The sequence below is a fragment of the Ovis canadensis genome, chromosome 15, assembly GCF_042477335.2.
Source record: "Ovis canadensis isolate MfBH-ARS-UI-01 breed Bighorn chromosome 15, ARS-UI_OviCan_v2, whole genome shotgun sequence".
Lineage (NCBI taxonomy): Eukaryota > Metazoa > Chordata > Mammalia > Artiodactyla > Bovidae > Ovis > Ovis canadensis.
The window spans coordinates 70,261,467-70,280,989 of NC_091259.1; the positions used below are offsets into that span (position 1 = coordinate 70,261,467).

The 19,523-nt window shown below is 43.1% G+C and overlaps 1 long non-coding RNA gene across 2 annotated transcripts in view; it reads left to right on the top strand.

Moving 5' to 3' along the window:
• The window catches only part of LOC138420958 (uncharacterized), a 49,910-nt gene extending 31,219 nt beyond the window's left edge, over window positions 1-18,691 (top strand). Inside the window, exons 2-3 of one of the 2 annotated variants that reach the window (XR_011249371.1) lie at window positions 3,162-3,271; window positions 16,281-18,691. This is a non-coding gene — a long non-coding RNA (uncharacterized lncRNA). The remainder of the gene's footprint in view (window positions 1-3,161; window positions 3,272-16,280) is intronic. The other variant, XR_011249372.1, reaches the window with a different exon arrangement.
• Window positions 18,692-19,523: the final 832 nt, after the last annotated feature.

Here is a 19,523-nt window from a genome sequence, read left to right on the forward strand (position 1 = left end):
CATTCACAACTATAAAAATTTTAAGAGAAAATCTGCAGGACCTAGGACTTGATAAAGAGTTCTTAGATATGGCACCAAAGGCACAATTGATAAAAGGAAAGAAATCTATAAATTAGACTTCGCCAAAATTAAAAGCTTTTGCTCTGTGAAAGATATTGTTAAGAGGATGGAAAGACAGGCTCCAAACTGGGAGAAACTATTATTTGCAACAACTGCACGTTAGCGTCTCAGAGGATGGGAAGCCCATTTATTGAACCCTTATGATGCGGCAGGCCCTGGACAAAACCCTTTACATTTATCAACCCATTTCAATCTTGCAGCATTTCTATCAGGCAGGAGCTGTTACTGTTCCTGTGTTAAAATTCAGAGGCAGAGGCTGGAAGAGTTTCAGGGTCTTCTCTAAGACCTTATCCCCAGGGCCAGGATTCAGTCCAAACCTGTTCATCACCCAAATGTGCTAAGAGCCTGGATCCTGGAGCCAGACTTCCTGGGTTCAAATCCTACATACCTTCTTGGTAGCTATTTGACTTTGCCTCCATTTCCCAAACTGTATAATGGGATTAATAATACCTACCTTATAAGGTTGTTGTAAAAATTTAAAACATGAATCTCTCTGTGGCTAAGAGCTATGTGCTTGGCACATAGCAAGGGCCATGTGAGTGATCACTATTGTTATGATGGTGTTATTATTTTACTGACTCTTAGAAAAGTAAATGACCCAAAGAGACATAATTTCATGTTGCCTCAAGAGATTTCTCCTGGCCAAGCAACATAAGACAGGCTGCCTCCAGGCTGCTGCTCCCAGCCCCAGGGCTTTCAGCAAAGTGAAACTGGCCATTTCCAAAGTCAAATTCTTCAGGGCAGCATTAAGTCTTTGTCTTATCCGGAAAGGGGTGAGGGTAGGAGAGGACAACCCTTTCATGTAAGAGCCAGCAATGGATTTCCTTTGAAGAAACTTGCCTTTTACAAATATTTGTTTCGGAGTATTCAGTGATCTCATTTTGTATATCTCTGTTGCCGCAGCATACCATGGACTGTCAGTATCCTCTTTGCTGCTGCTGCTGCTGCTGCTGCTAAGTAGCTTCAGTCGTATCCGACTGTGCGACCCCATAGACTGCAGCCCATCAGGCTCCCCCGACCCTGGGATTCTCCAGGCAAGAATAGTGGAGTGGGTTGCCATTTCCAATGCATGAAAGTGAAAAGTGAAAGTGAAGTCGCTCAGTCGTGTTCAACTCTTAGTGACTCCATGGACTGCAGTCCACCAGGCTCCTCCATCCATGGGATTTTCCAGGCAAGAGTACTGGAGTGGGGTGCCATTGCCTTCTCCGAGTATCATCTTTACAGAAAATACGGTCCGTAGTGCCTTTAAATCTAATCAGATTAGAGAAACAATTCAGAAAACTCACCTTTATGATTCTCTTCTTCTAGAACAACTCTAGGTACCTAAAATTACCCAAAGATAACCAGAGGCATCACCTGCCTGACAGTGGTTACAGGAGTAAAGAGCCCCAGAGCTGAGGCTTTCTTAACTCCTCCAAATAGATCACAATTATGAGACAAATGATGTCATCAGTCAGGGTCAGGGGGTTCAGTTTCAACCCCAATCCACAGTCCTATGAAAGGCTTCTCTTTGAGAGACGCTGAGGTTTCCTTTTGAGATGGGAGCTGAGGGAAGATGGAGCCCAGCTTAAATGCCCTAGGTGGGTCTCATAGAGCTCAGGAGGATACCAGTAGAGACCTTTCTGGGCAGAACACTGGAAATGGAACTGCTGGCATAGCACCCTATGCCAGATATATACCTTGATGCAAACTCCAGGTTATCTTGGCCTTCAGGAAGAACAGGGCTTACAGCTGATCTAGTTTAGGAAGGAGCCCTCTCACCAGGATCCCTGAGTACAAAGAACATCTGATTTGGGGTGAAAAACCCACCCCAGGGCTGGTGTCCTTGAAGAGTCCCCTTAGAATCTCTAGAGTTTTGTTTTCATTTCTATAAAGACTCTTAAGTCTTTAGGATTTGGAAACTTGCCTTGATAGGATTTTACCAGCATCCTTTATCCTATAGGTGGTGGTACTGTGGTAAAGAATCTGCCTGCCGATGCAGGAGATACAAGAGACATGGATTTGATTGCAGATATGGATTGGAAAGAGTCCCCTGGAGAAGGAAATGGCAACCCACTCCAATATTCTTGCCTGGAAAATTCCACAGACAGAAGAGCCTGCTGGGCTACAGTCCCTGGGTTTGGAAAGAGTCAGACATGACTTCGCGACTGAAAAACAACAGTGTACTAATAGAAGGCACTAAACTGCATGCCCCAGTCACCTTGTTGAACTCTTCATTTTATGAGGAAGAAACTGAAGCCCAGCGTCACACAGCACTATAATAATAAGGGCCTGGAACCCAAGACTTCTGACCCCAGCCTAGTTCTCTACCCTCAGAGCCACCCCGCCAAAATGACAATTTAAAGGATGACTTCCTAAACTGATCACGCCTTCTCTCTTTTACAAGGCCGTTGGGTCACCACACGGCAGATAATCCGCTCCATAAACCAACTCAGAGCTGTAGGGAAAGAGCAAATTAGCCAAGATGGCAGTAGTCAGGCTCTCCCCCACGGCCTCTCACTCTTGCCCCACGTTTTGCAAATAATGATTATGTAAGAGCTGAGATCATTTGTATAGCACTGTGCAGTCTCTATATAAGCACCACCTGAAATGCTCTCGTAGTCAAGCTGTGTTGAGTCAAGTCTCACAGTGGTTGTTGCTGCTGCTGTGTCAGCCATTAGAGAGTAAAGCATCTCTGCTTTGCCAGGGTGACTAAAGAATGCAGTTCCTACCACTCCTCACATCCTCTTCCAGCTCCGCCCTGCCTGCCCTGCCAGCGAGACAAGAGCACTCTGAAACATGTCTCATCATGAACCAGGACTTTGGCTCAAATGGAGAAAGGATTCACCGAGCTTTGGGGGTGAGGGGTTGAGGGGGTACTGAACTCATTAAAAGACTCTGCAGAACAATCCTGCTGATTCAGAATGACTAAAGAATGGTCTTTCTGATTATCTAGTGGTTTTGCTCATATTTATGGAATGAATGAATATATGGAGCTTTGAAATGTAATACCAGCGATTCTACTGAATTTAATTCAATCTTTCTTCCCCTGGTATGTTAAGGTCATAATAAGTATGGATTACCACTCTGGAGAATTCAACTGATGAAGAACAGGGGTTGGCAATCTTCCCTTCGGTGTATTTTTGGTAAATTGCTGACTCTGATGCAGAAGGTGAGGATGATCAAGCTGACTCTTCTCTCTCTCTGTCCTTTAAAAGTAAATCCCTCACATCAGTTTGCTTATCTTTCACTTATCCTTTTCTTATAAAAATATTTTCAGGAATGTATACACACACCCAAGTCATCTGATCTCTGGTTGACTGGAACATAGTTACCTAATCAATAGGACCATCACACACAGGATTCTGTCTTAAACTTTTCTCTTGCATTCCTGGTTACAAGACTGAAGACGTGCCATGGGGCGCTTGATTCTTTTTACTTCATTTAGGAGCATGGATGCTGAAGCCAAGAAGCAGAAATCAGCCAACTGACAGAAGTGGCAACTAGACACAAAACAACTTAGTGATGGGTTCAAGGATATGGGGTCAATTTAAAATTTTTTTAATTTATTGTCCAGTTACAGTGTAATATATTTTTGAGCAGGCAATGAATTAAAACACAAAGAACAGTAAGCAGAGAAACATATGTCAGGTAAATTACAAACAGAGGCTTTTTAGTGAAACTATTTTTTAACTTACTGCATTTCCACTCAAGAAAATATTTTTATATTTTCAAGTTAATTTTTACATCACAAATCAAGATTTATCTACATTCAGATAGGTTCTGCTGGCTTATGTCCAAAAGGCTTTGCTCTCTGGAGAGAAGTATTCCTTGCTTTTAAAGTACTTATTAACACCTTTTACTTGTCAGGAATTATGCCCAGTATCAAGGCTATGAAGGACTAAGACACAGCCCCTCTCCTGGTGGGGGTGGGGAGGGATTGGCATGGAGACTATGCTCAAACATTTTCTCACCTCACCATCATTTTCCATCTTACATTGCCACCAATCTGAGCTTTATAGATAGTTTCTCTGTAGTTTCTGTACACGTGATAATAATCCTTAATTCACCTGACCTCTCAAAAATCTTGCCATGCTTTTTTTCCTTTCTTTAACTTCTTTTTTTCCCCCTGGGTTCTTTCTTCCATGCCAGCTGTCACTGTGACACAATGAAGAGCTAAACTGAGAAGGTTCTGCTCACCTCTGATTTCCCACACTGGGCTCAAACAGTAAGAGTTTTGTTATGAACTATCTTCCCAAATTTGCCCTAGCCCATTTATCCCTAGACTGTTTTCTTTTATGTTAATAAACCATCATTTTATGTGTGCATGCTAAGTTGCTTCAGTTGTGTCTGACTCTTTGTGACCTGACTGTAGTCTGCCAGGCTCCTCTGTCCATGGGATTCTCCAGGCAGGAATATTGGAATAAGTTGCCATGCCCTCCTCCAGGGGATCTTCCTGATCCAGTGATCAAACCCGTGGCTCCTGAATTACAGGCAGATCCTTTACCCCTGAGCCACCGGGGAACCCCTCATTATTACATGCTGAAGCATTATTTGTAATAGTTAAGGGGAAACAAACACAGCAGTTACCTATATCTCCATCCATGGAAAGGGGGTTAAGTAAACTATGGTATAGCCATACGATGGAACCCTCTCCATGCTTTAAAAAGAATAGAGGGAGGCCTCTAAAAAAGCTGAACTCGTACAAGCAGAAATTTTAAAGTGGTGGTTGCCTAAGGTTGGAGTTTGAAGGAAATGGGGAGATATTCATCAAAATGTACAAAGATTCAGTCCCACATGATGCATAAGTCCTGGAGAGCTAACGGACAGCATGGTGACTCTAGTTACTGTACTGTGTTCTTGAAGTTTGCTGAGAGAGCAGAGCTTGCCACCACATAGAAACATATGCTAACTATGTAAGGTAATGGACATGTTAACTAGCTCAGTTGTAACCATTTCAAATGTATATATAAACACCAAATCATCGTACTGAGCACCACAGATACATACCACTCTGACTTGTCAAGTGTATCTCAGTAAAGCTGGGGGGAGGGAATGAGAAGTCTGTTCGAGCAAGCATCTATGATACATTGTAAAGTTAGAAAAAGGCAAGTTGCAAAACTAGGTGCTGTGAGACCTCATTTGAAAACATATGTGAATCTGTATAACATGCACCTGAAAACACACACAAACACAGTATTAAATGGAAAAACTATAGGAGACACAGAGTACGTGATGGGGAGCTAGTGAAGTTTAGTAGGTGAGTTAGGGGAGGAGCAGATGATGTCACTGTCTCATGCTACACTTCTCTATCAATTATGTTGACAATAGATATGCTTTTGAAAGAACTGAATAAATAGGAGAAATATCTTATTTTCCTAGACACTTTAAAACCGTACATTCTTCTAGGATCGCATAGCTGTTGAGTTTCCACTCCTTTTGATAATACACTTATCTCTTTAATGGCTTCAGGGAATTAAGGCCCCAGAGGAACAAGTATGTGTCCTCACTTTCCTATTTGCCCCTTCTGCGGGTTCTCCAGCCCCTGGGATCATGAGCGATTCACAATTACTCACAGCTTCCAGGTCCCCTACCAGTTTTATAACCATTCTGCGCTTGTCCTTTGCAACCAATGTCATTTTAAAGGTTCAGAGTATATCTTCTGCAGAGCTCTGGAGCATTCCTGGGGTAACAGGGTGTTAGCAATATTTCTCTGGGCTCAGCAGTCTGCCCTTCATGTCCGTGAATGGGAAACCTCTCAATACCTCCGGCTGAGTCTTTACCGTCATACACTGTTTTATATAAGGGGCTTGAGCATCCATTGATTTTGGCTTCTGCAGAGGCTCCTGGCACCAGATCCCCACGGACAATGAAGGCCAATTGTATTTCATTCAGGTGTATCGTTCACTGTTTCTTGGTCACATCATAGGTAGACTTGGCCCTGGAAAATCTATCCACCAGTCCCTGAAAGCAAGCTACAGAGGTATTCTCATCTCACAGACCAGGAAACTGAGGCATCCAAGGTTGACTGGGGCTGCCTAGACCACATGGCAGGGTGCTGGAAAAAACACTGGGATTAAAACCTAGAGTCCCAAGTTCAAGTTCTCGGCATACTATTAATATATTGGGTCGGCCAAAAAATTCATTCGGATTCTGTAACAACTTAGGAAAAGCCTGAGTGAACTTACTGGCCAACCCAATATTTTTTTTAAGCAAAATTTGAACTCCCTGAGCCCCAGTTTCCTTGTCAATAAAATAAAAATTGTAAAACCTGCCTCCTATAGCACTGCTATTACATGAGTGTGTATACAATGTTCTGCATTTTGTAAAGTATATATCATTTATTATATAATTACATAAGAGGACCAACAACCAGGAAATTCTATATGAATAGTTATATCTTCATGGGTACATATCCCGCTAGGTTTCTGTTGGATTTTCTTTTGCCCAAAATATAAATTTAAAATTTTCTTTGAAGCATCTTAGAAGCCATTCCTTTACCTTGAATAGTCTTGTTCTTTAAATTCAAGTGTTTTTTTATACCCTAAATATGTCTCCAAATGGGTTTTAAAAGGGGCACAAAAGTATCAGTTCCAGGAAGAACGCAACAACACTCTCCCAGAATGCCATGCCAAATTGCATAGCACTCTGAAAGCAGATTAAAGTTGTTTCAAATGCTTCAAAGTGAAGAAAAAAATCTAATCCCCCAAGGTTCCCTTTAAATCCATATTCCTTAATTTCAGTAAATTTCCCAAGTCTTTTAAAAGACCCAAATATCATTTTACAGTTTGGAAGTAGTAATGGAGAACAGTTCCTAATTTTTTAGAATGTTCTTCCCCCCCACCCCCTTTAAAAAGGGCTCAGTAAAGCTGGTCTTTCTCATAAAGGAGCCGGCCCAAGTTGAAGACGGCCCGCCTGGCTTGGGGGGAGTGGGCGCAGCCATCTCCAGGGCCCTGAGCCTAGAGTTTATGGCTAATGGCTACCTGGAGAATTCCTTCAAGAAGCAGAGTCAGGCATTTTCCCTGTTATTTCTGGGCGAGATTTGCATGTCTGTCATTGTGGGAAGAACGCCCAGTCTCCTCACTGTGTAACACTGAAGGAAAGAAAGTTTCCAAATGAGAAGAAAAACAAGCCCGGCTGCAACAGAGGCTAGCAGGACCATTTTCACTGCTTTGGAAAAACTGCTCTTCTTAAGCCATCTTCACCTGCCAGAAGAGGCAAAGTGTTTTCCTGAAACAGTTTTTGTAATTCTTCCCTTTCTGACCTATGAAAATAGTCATAAAAGCCCCAATTACCACGATGAGTATTCATTGAGATTAACACGTACCAAGCACTGTGCCAAAGGTCCCACATGCTGTATTTCATGAGATCTGCTCAGCAGCCTTGAGGCCGATACTATTATTAGCCCCATTATACAGATGAGAAAGTTGAAGTCTAAAGAGATAACTAAGCACTCAAGTGACACACAGCTACTTAAGTGGTTGAGCAAGGACACCAAACCAGATCTTCCTGACTCCAAAGTCCAGGTTTAACCAAAAGAACGCACTGCCTAAATACAGTCCCAAGCCAGTGCAGCCCCAAGTCCATGTTGAACACGTCTGTTCTACCTCAAATCTGAAATGTTATTTTAATTAACAATAGCTGCCTGTGTCCAGCTAAGTGGGTTACATGCCTGGTCTCATTTAAGGCTTCCCAGCAGATTCAAATGGTATTAACGACCCTGGAAATACTTTCTGCCTCTTCTGTCACTCTCTTCTTTTTCTCCTGTTTCTTTCTCTCTCCCTCTTCATCTCAGAGACGGCGAGTGCCTTGGGTTGTATTTTCACCTTGCCTTCAGCCTGGCTTAAAATGCAGACTGTGCAGTGAAGGAGATAGGTGCATCTTTTCAGGTGCCTTACGCTTTTGTTTGAGGGGAAGTTACAAGTACCGGTCGCTGCTCTCCGACTTCAGGACACCTCCCTGTGTATGGTGCCAGAGTGGTGACCTCAGACCATAGCTTGAATGCCCGATTACAAGTAATCCAGCTCCAGAGGTGATAGCATGACCTCTCTTTAAAAAGGAGATAAAAATAGCCAAGAAACAACACTTTGCTCAGTTCTCTGAAAGGTTGGCATCCTTCCAGGATAGACTTATGTACTTTTTGTACTTGGAGGAAAAAAAGAGATGGGATTTGATCCAAGAATGGGCCTACAAACGAGAGAAATATGGAGCAAGCAGCTGGAGCAGAGCAGCCAAGTGGTACCACCAGCTGCAGGCCCATTAATTAACATTCCCTGGTATGTAGCAGCTCCAGTGACCTTGATTCTTGTTGAATTCACCGAGATAACTTTCACAGAGTCTCTGCTTTTCTCACTGCGGTGTATTTATCCAAGGAGTACCTTGCATATTTCCCCCCATCTCTACAAGCAGTAAATTTATTCTAATTGCAGAGAGATACAGTAAAAGCCTGATTGAACGCTTGGCAGTTTATAGAGATTTATTTCTGGGGCTTAAGGGGGTTTTTAGAGTGTGTGACTAGAGCAGGGTTGAGGGGAGCTGAGGAAAGGAGCCCAAGAGAAAATGTAGATTTAATGGATCTATAAAATGACCCCGCAGTAGATAAATGCTTGTTCCAAAGAAGCTTAAACAGCCTGACCCAAACCAGGGTCTGTGACAGCCAGTCCGACACGAGGTGTCTGAAGCATTGCATATTTCTCTTCAGGTTTTCAGGTTTCCATATGAAATTTGTTATTCCCCAGGCAGAGGTGAGAGAGAGGGGAAATCTGTTTTCCAGAGGGAAGAAAGCATATTTAACTGCAAATTTCTAAGTACTCAAAGCTATGAAGAAAGTAAACCTCCAGCACCTGCCCTTAAAATCACTTTGCCTTTTCTCTAACTTTCTGTAAGCTCAACTCTGAATTTTTAGCCTAGGATCCTGGAAGGCGGATCATGAGAATCTGTCCTTTGTAGCAGAATTTCTGCATAGGAACCAGCAGCTTTCCAAAGGCCAGTTATCCCAGGCACTTTCAGCTCATAGTGAGACAGAGGGTCACTATCCTTTGACAGAGCCTTCAGCTTAGAATAGGCCGTGCATGCACATATTGCTGAACTTTTCCACGAAATCCTTCTAGGCTTTTGATCCCATGAGTGACATTCATCTTTTTTGCAGCTGCTTTGCAAGTTTCACTGAGGATGAATTTTAGGACTTTCAACTGTTGAATTTGTTATATTGTAAATCTAATCACTACTAAAATGGAGACATTTGTTCTGGGGAAAGAAGCAAAACAGAAAAAGCTCCAAAGTAGACACCAGTGGGGAAATAGTTTGGAGAGCAAACGCACTGGTCTCTTTGGGCAGGGGCTAAACAGGGATTGGGTCAGCTTCTTGGGTCCCTGTGTCCCCTTTAATACTATAATACCACCAGTTATTTTGGGCTTCCCTGGTGGCTCAGCTGGTAGAGAATCCTCCTGCAATGCGGAAGACCTGGGTTCGATCCCTGGGTTGAGAAGATCCCCTGGAGAAGGGAAAGGCTACCCACTGCAGTATTCTGGCCTGGAGAATTCCAAGGACCGTATAGTCCATGGGTCACAAACAGTCAGACATGACTGAGCGACTTTCACTTTTCACCAGTGATTTTATCAGCAAAAGTGAGTTTTTTCGGTAATAGCCAGAGGAATTGCAACTCAGAGTATCAAATTATGGAAGACCATAGGCAAGCCCAGGGAACAAAGAAGGGAAACTAGCTTTTATAGGGGAAAGCGGAGACTTGGGAGGGAGGAAGCTGAGAGTCAAAGTATGGAAGCTTCTCATTGGTTGAACTGCTCCAGTCTGGGATTGGCTGCACAATCCTTCAGGGAGAGAAGTTTTTTCCTTCCAGTTGGACAGTGAAATAGGCAACACTTGCCTGTGGGAGATGTAGGAGAGCTATAAGGGTAGTGTCTTCCTGTTTGAGGTAATTGAGGATGCCTGGAGGGCATGAGAGCGCCCCCTATAGGCCTGAACTGCCGCTAATTGTAGCTGAGTTTTCTTTTAATTCTACACCAGCCTGTTTCTTTCTTTCTTCTTTTTTTTTAAGGAATTGGCATAAGGGAACCCTAGGGGGGAAAATTAAACTTTTTGATTGTTTAACACTCATACAAAAGAGCATTTTAACATGTTGTTTTAAAGTTAAAACCCAAATCGAGAAGTGTAATATTGTGAATTCTCCCCTCATAGCATCTCTCATGCTCCTAGAGATAACCACTTTTATGGGAATCATAACTTAAAAAAAAAAAACAAAAACAATTATTTAGCACCTAAGTCGGAGAAGGCAATGGCACCCCATTCCATTACTCTTGCCTGGCAAATCCCGTGGACAGAGGAGCCTGGTAGGCTGCAGTCCATGGGGTCTCGAAGAGTCGGACACGACTGAGCGACTTCACTTTCACTTTTCACTTTCATGCATTGGAGAAGGAAATGGCAACCCACTCCAGTGTTCTTGCCTGGAGAATCCCAAGGATGGGGGAGCCTGGTGGGCTGCCGTCTCTGGGGTCGCACAGAGTCAGACATGACTAAAGCGACTTAGCAGCAGCAGCAGCACCTAAGTATGCATCTACATAGAACAGAGTTTAATTTTATGTGTTGGAACTTGATAAATGGAATTAATGCCTTGTTCTTTTTGTTCTTTTGCTCAACCTCATGTTTGTTAGAGTCATCCAGGTTGTATGTATAGTTCATATTTATTATGGCAAAATATTTTTTCATTTACCCATGTACCATTGATGAACATTCTGGGTTATTTCTAGTTTGGAGATGTTGATAATGAAGCTGCTGGGAACATTCTTGTGCATATACACAGGGAGCATGAGAATTTGGTCAGCTTGCCTGATTGATGTCAAACAATTCAATTTGAACACATCTTGAATCAAGGCTTGTCCGAGGTTGAATGGCAAAATGGACAAGATTTGTCACTTGCTCATTCAGTAAATATAAACCAAACTTCTATTGTAGGAATAGGAAATATATGACCCAGGCTGCCACTCTTCCCTTCTGTGCTCAGAGCAGACATCACTAGTTTATAAGAGTGTGCTTTCCTGTTAAGCCTGGATGTGGCTTCAGTCATAGGCAATGTGGTCCTCAAGGTACATTGCTAACAATTGAATGTGAGGGGGTGTGATGGTTAATTTTCTGTGTCAACTTGGTTAGGCCACAGTACCTAGATATTTAGTCAACATCATTCTAGATGTTTCTGTGAAAATATTGTTTTCATTGAGATTAATATTTAAATCTTTGAATAAAGCAGCTAACCCTTTATAATGTGGGTGGGTCTCAAAAAAGATAACATGGGTCTCTACCACTGAGTTGAAGGTCTCAATAGAGAAAAGACTGACCTTGCCCAAAGAAGATGGAATTCTGCTACCAGACTGCCTTTGGACTCAAACTACACTTCTTGCCTGGGTCTCCAGCCTATGGCCTACCACCCCTGCAGACTTTGGACTTGGACGGAGGAACTTGGTGGGCTGCAGTCCATGGGGTCGCTAAGAGTAGGACACGACTGAGCAACTTCACTTTCACTTCTCACTTTCATGCATTGGAGAAGGAAATGACAACCCACTCCAGTGTTCTTGCCTGGAGAATCCCAGGGACGGGGGAGTCTGGTGGGCTACCGTCTGTGGGGTAGCACAGAGTCGGACATGACTGAAGTCACTTAGCAGCAGAAGTCTCCATAATCATGTGAGCTTATTCATTATAATCTCTTTCGGTGTATACACAGACATCTTTTTGGTCCTCTCTAGAGAACACCAATACAGGTTGCATACTGTTTGCACAGGACTGCCTGGTGGCACAGGAACAGAAAGCCTGTCAAGGTAATTTAAATAAAGGAGATTTACTGTTGACAGGTATAGAACCTCTGAGAATCAAATACCAGGAAATAATTTTAATATTCAGTAGTACCCTCTTCAAAACCAATTCATTATAACGCTACTTATATCTGAGACATTTTCCAAAATAAAATTGCAGTGGGTGTCCCAGTTTTTGAGGGTCATCTGTTGCTGTCAGCCAATGAGATCTAGAGCTAAGGAGCTATTCTGAGTGTTCTTAACACAGTACTGTGGCTGCTTCCAGCTGGTGAGCTGAGTTGAATGGGCCCTGCAATGTATGTTGTTTATTCTGTTCTGGGCTCCCTTTCTGCCATTGCTTTTGTGTTCTGGCAATGCTATGATCCGGACTGGCTGACAAAAGGAGCATTGGTGATAAGACTGTATCTACTGTAAAGAAATCAAAGGGAGAGTGTCATGCTAGATATTAGAACACAGATTTGCACATGTACCCCAATGTTCATTACAGCACTCTTTACAATAGCCAGGACATGAAAACAAACTAGATGTCTATCGACAGATGAATGGATAGAGAAGTTGTGCTACAGTATACAACAGAATATTATTCAATCATAAAAAGGAACAAATATGAGTGAGCTGAACTTAGGTGGATGAACCTGGAGCCTGTTATACAGAATGAAGTCAGAAAGAGAAAAGTAAATACTGCATATTAATGCACATATATGGAATCTAGAAAAATGGTGCCAGTGAACCTATTTGCAGGGCAGGAATAAAGATGCAGATGTAGAGAACAAACTTGTGAACACAGAGGGGGAAGGAGAGGGTGGGACAAATTGAGAGAGCAGCGTTGACATATATACACCGCCACATGTGAAACAGAGAGCAGGAGCTTCCCTGGGGGCTCAGTGGGAAAGAACCTGCTTGCCGACGCAGGAGACTCGGGTTTCATCGCTGATCCAGGAAGACCTCACCTGCTGCTGAGCACTAGGCCTGAGCGCCACAACTATCGAGCCTGTGTGCTAGAGCCCGGGAGCCGCAGGTACCGAGGCCACATGCTGCAACTGAAGCTCGCATACCCCAGAGCCCATGCTCCACAGCAAGAGCGGTCACCACAATGAGAAGGCCACGCGCTGCAGCTAGAGTGTAACTCTCACCACGGCTACAGAAAGGCCCACGCAGCAGTGAGGCCCCAGCACAGCCAAAAATATATACAATAAGGAAATTTAAAAAAATAGATAGCTGCTATACAACACAGGGAGCCCAGCCCAGAGCTCTGTGAAGAAGAGAGGGGTTGGGCAGGGGGGTGGAGGTTCAAGAGGGAGGAGATATATAGAGAGAGATAGATAGATATAGATACACACACACACATATATTTATGGCTGATTCACATTGTTGTATGGCAGAAAGCAACAAAACTTGTAATTATCCTCCAATTGAAAAAAAAATAAAAAGAAAAATGAACACAGGTTTTCCAGACGGTGTAGATTCTCCAAGTCCGGAAGTTGATTTACAAATAGTACTTACACTACAGAGTGCTAAGTTCTGTAACAGCAAGGTGTGCAGATGTTATGGAAATAAAATAATCATAGACTGAGGACATTGAGGAGTGGATAGAAACTTACCCGAAGAAAGAGTGTAGAGAGGACTTTTCAGGCAGAGGAAACAATATTGGCAAAGGTGCAGGGAAATGAAAGAATACAAACTACTCTTTGGCTGTCTGGCTACAGCAGCGCCTTCCTTTTGTGTTTTGATTTCTCCCAAGGAGCAACAGTGAGGCTCCATGAGAGAACCTCAGATGCTCTGGGCTCAAGCCTCCCATTATTTCCACAACTATGGGGAAGGTGTCCACATGTTTTGAAGCCAAGGAAAATATTACTTTACAGTAAAAGGAGAAAGAAAAAAATTTAGAGGAGGTTAGAAAATGGAAAATTGAAGCACAGAGTCAGTGATAAGAAGTCAGTTTTATATGACATGTAGCAATTGCTCCTGGAATCACCAGGAGTAATATTTATAATCAGGATAAGCTAACGATTTGGATGGGTTCCTGTGATTCTTCTGTTTCTGAGAAGCCAGGTTACCTCTGTCTGCTACAAACCTGCAAGAAACTTTTCCTTACATAGCAAAGACTTGAGAGTAGGGATGATATTCAAAACATTTAAGCAGTGGATAGTAGATACCTGAACCAGTTGGGGATGATTGGAATGGCCAGACCCAGTGTGGACAGTCTGAACTTCAACCTTGTCTTAGGGACCATTGAACCCAACGCTTGTTTTACAGAAGAGATTGAAGGGTTTACCTGAGACAGTGTAGTGTCAGGGCTAAGAGCAGAACCCAAGTCTGCTGTATTCATCCCCTAACCCTCTCTACTGTGACCTGAGGCCTCAGAGCCTGGGTAAGACCAGTGGGGCGCCTGTTGATTTACAGCAGACTAGACTCACACCCCAGGCTGCCTGTGGGGAGCATGTCTGAAGCTTTGTACCTGCACTTTGAGAATTACAGCTCTTACCCTGTTCATGAGTGGGGCTTCCCTGGTGGCTCAACTGGTAAAGAATCCACCTGCAATGTGGGAGACCTGGGTTCGATTCCTAGGTTGGGAATATTCCCTGGAGAAGGGAATGGCTACCCACTCCAGTATTCTGGCCTGGAGAATTCCATGGACTGTATAGTCCATGGGGTCGCAAAGAGTCGGACACGACTGAGCGACTTTCACTTCACTTCACTTCTTCACTTCACCTTGTTCATGAGTAATGTGCTGAAAATTCTTTATCCACTAGTCAATAAATATCTATTGTTTATTTGCAAATAAGTTACATTACAAATATGATATATTACATAACACATTACAAAGGATGCAGGGAAATAGTTTTAAAAATGCCTAACAAGTGTGCAAGATGTTGCTATTATTTTCCTTCATGCTTGTGGTCAGTCCTTCAGTCGTGTCCAACTCTTTGCAACCCCATGGACTGTAGCCCTCCAGGCTCTGCTGTCCATGGAACTTTTCAGGCAAGAATACTGGAGTAGGTTGCTATTTCCTCCTCCAGGGGATCTTCCCAACCCAGGGATCAAACCCACATCTCCTACATCTCCTGCATTGCAGGCAGATTCTTTAGGGCTAACCCATTGGGGAAGCCAAATCACCCTAATTCTGACTCCAAGTCCCCATCCTGCCTAGCATATGAGAAAAGTTGCCACCTCCATCTCTGCAATCCACAGGCTCATGAAGAAGTCCAGGTTCTTACGCAACACCAAGGCCTGACCTTATCATCATCATTCACTTACTTAACAAATATTTATTGAACACCAAACCACATGCTAAGGCCTCCTCTAATTGCTGATAAGTCAAATCCCTGCTCTCTGATCCAGGCTGACCAGGTACTTCTGTACCTCCCCTGGGGGCTCAGAAGGGACTCCAGGGAGACTGGGATCCAGTCTCCCTGGGAACATGTGCAGCCCCTCCCCACCAGATGCTGCCCTTCCAGACCCTGCCAGGAGGCAGAGGATGAATCCCCTCTAGATGATTCTGCACTTTTTCCTGACAGGGAATTTCTTCTTGCAGACTCATCAGTTCTCAAAGACATCCTCCCTCTGCCCTCTCTCTCCAGAACATCCTTCATCATCTCTTTAAAAGAAAATAAATGTTATGTTTGGGGCTTCCCCTGTGGGTCAGTGGTAAAGAATCTGCCTGCCAATGCAGAAGACGTGGGTTCGATCTTTGGGTCGGGAAGATGCCCTGGAAGAGGACATGGCAACCCGCTTCAGTATTCTTGCCTGGGAAATCCCATGGACAGAGTAGCCTGGCGGGCTACAATCCATGGGGCTGCAAAGAATTGGACAGGACTGAGCGACTGAGCACACACACATTATAACACATTATAATATTTTTACATTCTTTATGTTTGAGAGCTTCATAATAATATTTATAAAGACTAGTTACCAGATCCATATAAGAACACTTGTTGGTCGCTAAGTTGTGTCCTGACTCTTTTGTGACCCTATGCACTGTAGTCCCCCAGGCTTCTCTTCCACAGGATTTTCCAGGCAAGAATACTGGAGTGGGTTGCCATCTCCTTCTCCAAGGGATCTTTCTGACCCAGGGATCGAACCCACATCTCCTGCATTGCAGGTGGATTCTTTACTGCTAAGCCACCAGGGCAACCCATATTAGAACCTAAGGATGTTTATAGTATCAGGTGTCAAAAGCATGTAGTAATTGTGAGTGATGTTCACTGATATTTCCAGTTCTCCTTTCTAAGCACCTCCTTGGAGTTCAGTGTGGCCTGGGCACTTGCCTTGACTAATTAAAACTGAATGATCTAGGTCACTTCCAGATGGAATTAACAACCAGAGAGTATGAGTCACTGTATTTTCTCACTCCCATTATAGGATTGATGTTCTTCCAGAGAATCAGAGCCCCGTCAGCCTGAATCCCTGAGTACAGATCACATGGAGCAGAGACCCGACTGACTTGGGATGGATGTGTAGCATAAAAGGAAACAAACATTTGTTTTTCTAAGCCACTGGAGATTGTTTTTTACTGGAGCATATTCAAAAGCAGAGACATTACTTTGCCGACTAAGGTCCGTCTAGTCAAGGCTATGGTTTTTCCTGTGGTCATGTATGGATGTGAGAGTTGGATTGTGAAGAAGACTGAGCACCGAAGAATTGATGCTTTTGAACTGTGGTGTTGGAGAAGACTCTTGAGAGTCCCTTGGACTGCAAGGAGATCCAACCAGTCCATTCTGAAGGAGATCAGCCCTGGGATTTCTTTGGAAGGAATGATGCTGAAGCTGAAACACCTGTACTTTGGCCACTGCATGCAAAGAGTTGACTCATTGGAAAAGACTCTGATGCTGGGAGGGATTGGGGGCAGGAGGAGAAGGGGATGACCCAGGATGAGATGGCTGGATGGCATCACTGACTCGATGGACGTGAGTCTGAGTGAAGTCCGGGAGTTGGTGATGGACAGGGAGGCCTGGCGTGCTGCGATTCATGGGGTCACAAAGAGTCGGACATGACTGAGCGACTGAACTGAACTGAACTGAAGGTAACCCATGCTGACTGATTCGAAGCAGGAGGTAACTTCTGGCAGTATAGATAACTAGATACTCAGAAGCCCTTCCAAATGCAAAAGAACTGGATTTTTTGTTTGTTTCTTTGTTGTTCTTGTTGTTCTTTGCTGCATGGCTTGCAGGATCTGTTTGCCAACCAGAGACTGAACTCAGGCCACAGCAGTGAAAGTGCAGTGCTAATTATTGGGCCACCAGGGAATTTCCTGGATCACTTTTTAAATGGACTGTTGGGCTTGTAAGTAGAAAAGTCATTGTCCAGGGACAGCTCTTATCCTCAAATACGAGCTGAAACCAGAACTGGGAACCAAGAGTGCTAAGAAAATAAGAATACTGGGTTGTCCTAAGGGCCAGAACCATTGTAGCACAGCATGAACCCTAAAGCATCAGAAGACGGGGAAGCCAAGAGTCTGACACTTCCTCCTTAGGCCAGGACTCTCCAAAAAGGGTGAAGTATGTTCTCAGGTTGGCATTTTCCTTCTGTTCCCAACAGAATCAAATACTCAGTAGGAAAGCCAAGAGTCACCAAGTATGAGTTTGAATCCAAGATCACCAAGCACAGAAGGAGGCAGACCACCAAGAGTGAGTGAGTCACCGGAAAAACAAGCATCCAGTTTAGACTCCAAGAAATCTGGATGTATATTTTCATTTATGAACGTATTTAGGGCAATTATTAGGTGCTGGCTTCCCTGGTGGCTCAGACGGTAAAAGCGTCTGCCTACAATGCGGGAGACCCAGGTTCAGTCCCTGGGTTGGGAAGATCCCTGGAGAAGGAAATGGCAACCCACTCCAGTATTCTTGCCTGGAAAATCCCATAGACGGAGGAGCCTGATAGGCTTACTGTCCATGGGGCCACAAAGGGTCAGACATGACTGAGCAACTTCACTTCACCTCTTCACTTAAGTGCTAGCTCTGTTGTAAAGTTTTTTTTTCCAATTTTAACTTATTTAATTCCCATAACAACACTATGAAGCAAGTACTACTGTTATGTAATTTATTCCAGGTCAACATTTCTTAAGTGGTGTGTTTATGCTAAGTTGCGACCCCATAAGACTGCAGCCCACCCATCTGTCCATGGGATTCTCTAGGCAAGAATATTGAAGTGGGTTGCCATGCCCTGCTCCAGGTGATCTTTCTGACCCAGGGATCGAACTCTAGTCTCTTATGTCTCCTGCACTGGCAGGCAGATTCTTTACCACTAGCACCACCTGGGTAGCTTTAGTGGTAGAGCTACAATCTGGATTCAGACAGTTGGTTCTAGAGTCTGCACTCTTCATCACTACATTCTGTTGACTATCTAACATAGAATGTCTACATTTGACAAATTTAAAGAAATAAGGACTGGAAAACCAAAGATAAGAAAACAAAAAAAGATGATTTGGACAAAAATCAAATGGTTGAAAGTAAAACATTTAATGAACATGTTAAATATCTGAAGAGATAATTAGTGGATTCAAGAAATATTTGAAGAAAACATTCAAAATGTAGCACAGGAAGAAAGGAAATGGAAAATAAAAAGAGAAATTTAAAGATATGGAAGATAGAATGAGATGTTCTAATAATTTAATAACCTAATAATTAAAATTTTAATTGCAGGTTTGAAAGAGAGTAGAGAGGATGGATAATATAATAATATCTGAAGCAAAGATAACTGAGAATTTTTTAGAATCAGTAGAAAGCCATAGGCTTTAGGAAATACACTACATCCCTAGAAAGAGAAATTAAAAAGGAAATTTATGTCTTAGATGTGTTATAGGGCAACTGGGGAACTCCAAAGACACTGAGAAAATCTTAAAAGCAACTGCAGAGAAAAGGACTGTAAAGGACTAACAATTAGACTGTCAGGCTTATCAAGAGTTATAGTGGACGAAGGGAGTCTGTGGAATAATTATTCAAAGTGTTGAAGAGAAATAACTATCCATTGCACATCCAGAAAACCCACATTTCATAAATGAGAGTAAAACAAATTTAGTTTCAGATAAACAAAAACTAGCAGACATTTACTGAAGAAATTCACATCCATCTTTCAAGATTCATCTCAAATGCTGTTTCTTCCACGGAACACTCAACTTTGAATCCCTGTAACATTTTTATTTGATCCTTTCTTATGACTGTTCCCAAATTCAGACATAGACTGAAATTATACATGCCTTTTCATAATTCTCTCTTGCCCTTGCCACTTCACTTACCCTGCTCCACTCCCAGAAATGCCCCAGGACCTCGTTGGTGTCTAACTCACCTTAACTTTTTGTATCGTTTCTATCATGATGCATGTAGTCAGGGCGTGGTTAGTATTTACTGAAAGCTACTGGTCAGTCTTCTCCCATGTGTTTCATGGACCATCAATTCCAAAAGATCCTCATTTCTAAAGGGGTTTTATAGCCAAACCTCCAGAATGCTGAAATTCACAATTTAATTAATTTAACCCCAAATTTCCCCGAAGTTTCGCCCATAGAGCAACTCCTTCCACTCTTGACTCCAAGACTATCCCAGGAGACTGGTGTTTCTAGGAATACATTTAGCAAAAATCTGCAGAAGGCAATCACTTGTTTGACTGTCC